The following is a 4,496-nucleotide window of genomic DNA, read 5'->3' as shown; positions in this document are numbered from 1 at the left end:
GCTTGGGTCAGGCACACCTTAGTCCTCAAAGTGACATCTTTGCTTTTTAACACTTTAAAGAGGTCTTTTGCAGCAGATTTGCCCAATGCAATACATAGTTTGATTTCTTGACTGCTGCTTCCATGGACATTAATTGTGGATACAAGTAAAACAAATTACGAAATAATAATAATTAAACAGCCTCATAAGATTATTGTGAGTATTAATAATAACCTATGTAAAGTGCCTGGCACATATGTAGGTTCTCAATAAATTGTAACTTTCCACCAGAATGAAGATATATTAAAGTAACACTCCACATGCCAAAAATCTTCAGTCTTTGAGGAATGCACAGTTGATAGTACTGATGCTTTTATAATAAATTAGTACTTTTATTTTTAAATGAAAGTTACAGACACACCCCCACATACAACTGTCTGTTAAAAAAAAAAGGAGCCTTTATTGAATAAACAATCCACAAGCATAAGTCAACTCTACACTTATTAATATTCTCTCTACCTTCCACAGTTTCATTTGTATGCTTGAAAATAATTCTTCTGCTTTCAGACACAATGTGCTTACTTGCAAACTGCCTAAAATAAAATATAAAACACTGGATTTTTAAAAGTACAATAAGCCCTAGAGAATGAGGCAATTCAAGCGAGGGTACAGGTATGTCCTACATCCGCATCGACAAAAATTACTAATGTTTATCTAATACTTTCTAGTAAACAAAGAGTTTTCATATACAGTCATGCATCGCTTAACGTCCAGGATACATTCTGTGAAAACAGGACATTATGCGATTTGGACATTGTGGGAACACCATATTACATGCATGCCGGCAGTCCCTGGTTACGCACCCAGCCCTACCCGCTGTTCAGTCCACCTGAGGAGCAGGAGCAGCAGCCCAGCCTGGCAGCCTCATGGCTGTCTGCCTGCCCAACAAAGCCGGACAGCTGTATTCACTGGGTAAAGGAGGCCCCCGGATGTGTGGCTGCGGGCCAGGTGGGGGCTGTGCCAGCAGGCAGATCGCGACTTTGCACACCTCCAGGCGCAGGGCAGGAGACGCACAGGGGCAGGGAGAGGTAGCCATTGGGACCAGGTGGGAAGCAGGTGTGCAGGTGCCTGGTGCACGGCTGGCAGTGGTGGCCCTGGCTGCCCCACCCTGTTGTTGCATCTGCTTCCTGATCGTGTGCAGCTGCCGCAGCCACCTGGACCAGGGAGATGAGAGTGTCCCAAGCCCCGGGCTTCACAGCAGGAGAGGAGGAGCCTAGGCAGGTGCAGCCCTGCACCGGGAGCGAACAGCTGCCTGGCTGCTGGGCGTGTGAATGAAGCCAGGAGGAGGGAAAGGAGTTGAAGGAGGAGGCTGTTTCGGGATTGGGATGCACCCTGGAGCTCTGCTGCTCATTCACTCTGGAGGTTTGGGGTCTTTAAAACTGTTAGGGGGAAATAATACACAAAAGGAGAGCTGCTTTCCCTTAAAAATAAAACAAAACCCTTATGGGACCATGGATGTATATGCAGTCGGACATTGCCCAAATGGACGTTATGCACCACTTGACTGCACATAATTTTAAATATTCTTCTACAAAACAAAGGCATTTGACTGTGTGGATAATAACAAATAATGGATACGATTTCAAAGAATGGGAATTCCAAAACACTTAATTGTGCTCATGCAAAACCTGTACATACACCTACAGGCAGTCATTCAAACAGAACAAGGGGCTACTGTGTGGTTTAAAATCAGGAAAGGTGTGCATCAGGCAGGGCTAGATTAAGGCATGTAAAGACCCTAAACACTGATGATCTGTGGTACCTCCTCTTTTGCTTACTCACACATTCCAATGGGATATATGAGTTATACACATACATATATATGTGTGTATGTGTGTGTCTTAACTATCTATAATGTAACTTCTTTTTAAATGTGACTATAATATTAGTGATTGAATACAAAGGTGAAGTATGCCATTTTAGTGGAATGAGATGAACTGCTGCTGCTATCAATTTCATTTAGTTCCCTTCCACTGCAGTGCCCGCTTTCCTTGTGTCCTATCTGCTTGGCATCTATAGGTCTTTGCTTTGGACAAATGGTGCCTGTCCTGTTGATGCCCTCAGCACACCTTGCTTACTGGGCAGTCCATCCCCGGCGTCAGGGTTGTATCCTTTTACTATACTTATTCAATCTGTATGCTGAGTAGATAATCCGAGAAGCTGGACTATATGAAGAAGAACAAGGCAGCAGGATTGGAGGAAGACTCATTAACAACCTGTGATATGCTGAAGGCACAACTTTTCTTGCTGAAAGCGAAGAGGACTTGAAGCACTTACCAATGAAGATCAGAGACTACAGCCTTCAGTACGGATTACACCTCAACATAAAGAAAACAAAAATCCTCACACCTGGACCAATAAGCAACATTATGATAAACAGAGAAAAGATTAAAGTTGTCAAGGATTTCATTTTACTTGGAACCACAATCAACACCCATGGAAGCAGCAGTCAAGAAATCAAACAATTATTGCATTGGGTAAATTGCAAAAGACCTCTTCAAAGCGTTAAAAAGCAAAGATGTCACTTTGAGGACATGACCCAAGCCATGGTATTTTCAAGCACCTCATAAGCATGTGAAACCTGGACAATGAATAAAGGAGACTGAAGAAGAATTGATGCCCTTGAATTATGGTGTTGGCAAAAAATATTGAATATACCATGGACTGCCAGAAGAACAAACAAATCTGTCTTGGAAGAAGTACAGCCAGAATGCTCCTTAGAAGCAAGGATGGCAAGAGTTCGTCTCATGTACTTTGGACATGTTATCAGGAGGGACCAGTCGCTGGAAAAGGACATCATGCTTGGTAAAGTAGAGGGTCAGTGAAAAAGAGGAAGACCCTCAATGAGACGGACTGACATAGTGGTTGCAACAATGGGTTCATACATAGCAATGAGTGTGAGCATGGTGCAGGACAGGGCAGTGTTTCATTTTGTTGTACACAGGGTTGGTATGAGTCTTAACCAACCTGACGGCACCTAACAACAACAACATGGACTGCCAGAAGAACAAATAAACCTATCTTGGAAGAAGTATAGCCAGAATGCTCCTTAGAAGCAAGGATGGCAAGACTTCTTCTCACATACTTTGGACATGTTGTCAGGAGGGACCAGTCCCTGGAGAAGGACATCATGCTTGGTGAAGTAGAAACCAAAACAAAAAACCAAACCTATTGCCATCGAGTCGATTCTGACTCATACTGACCCTATAGGACAGAGTAGAATTTCCCCATAGGGTTTCCAAGTAGGGGCTGTTGGATTCAAACTGCTGACCTTTTGGTTAGCAGCTGAACTCTTAACCACTGCACCACCAGGGCTTGGTAAAGTACAGGGTCAGCAAAAAAGAGGAAGACCCTCAAGGAGATGGATTGACGCAGTGGCTGCAACAATAGGTTCAAACACTGAAACGATTGTGAGGATGGTGTAGGACCAGACAAAGTTTTGTTCTGTTGCACATAGGGTCACCTTGAGTCAGAACTGAATCGATGGCACGTAACAGCAGCAACATAGAAACCAAAGAAAGGATGATATACCTTCCCTGTGGCAACAAGGGTAAGGAATAGTGTTCAGACATATTGGCTTTTTAGATGACTTAATTTACTTTATTGCCATTTCCTTCTTCCTTTTAACCTTGCTGAGACAGAACCCCCACAGTGCTGTATTCTTTACCTGGCTTCCTCCCCTACAGTGTTGTATCGCAAAATCGTTTCCTTTGCTGTGGTCCCTCCCGACCCCCCTCAGCTTTGCATTTGAATCCTGCTTTTGCTTGGAGGTTATACATAACCCCATTGCGCCTGCATAGTATGATTAAGAATGCTGCTGACGTAACTTGTGTGAACTCCCTACTTGTAGACCCCTTTAAAAGTAACCTGCCTGCCCATCCTTGGCGAGCAGTCCTGGCAGCAGTAAGCACTGACTCCATTTCCTTGTACATCAAAATAAAGGTGTCTTTTTGTTCTCCCATTTCAGTCTCTCATTTATTGTCCAACATGAACCATGCCGAGTAAGAACCTGGGGCTTCCACTCCATAACATTGCCAACCACAGAGGTGGCAAACAACGTACACTCATTCATTTGATATACATTTGAGTGTATATATGTCAGGCTCTGGCCTAGGTAAGGATGATGCAAAAAGATGAACTAGACAGAAAACTTGCCCTTGGGAAGTCACATTTTGGTGGAGTCAGACACACTATATTACTGAACACCTACTTCCTACTAGGTACAAGGTGTTGAGGATACAGGAGAGAATACAAAAAAAACCCCAAACCCATGGCCATGAAGTCAATTTCAACTCATGGCGACCCCTACATGCTACAGAGTAGAACTGAGCTCCGTAGGGCTTCCTTGGCTCTAATCTTTACAGAGGAGCTCTGGTGGTATAGTGGTTAAGAGCTTGACTGCTTACCAAAAGGTTGGCAGTTCGAGGCCACCAGGTGTTCCTTGGAGACCCTACTGA

The sequence above is a fragment of the Trichechus manatus genome, unplaced genomic scaffold (assembly GCF_000243295.1).
Source record: "Trichechus manatus latirostris isolate Lorelei unplaced genomic scaffold, TriManLat1.0 scaffold00027, whole genome shotgun sequence".
NCBI lineage: Eukaryota > Metazoa > Chordata > Mammalia > Sirenia > Trichechidae > Trichechus > Trichechus manatus.
The sequence above is the reverse complement of the archived record's forward strand: the minus strand, read 5'-3'. Positions refer to the sequence as shown.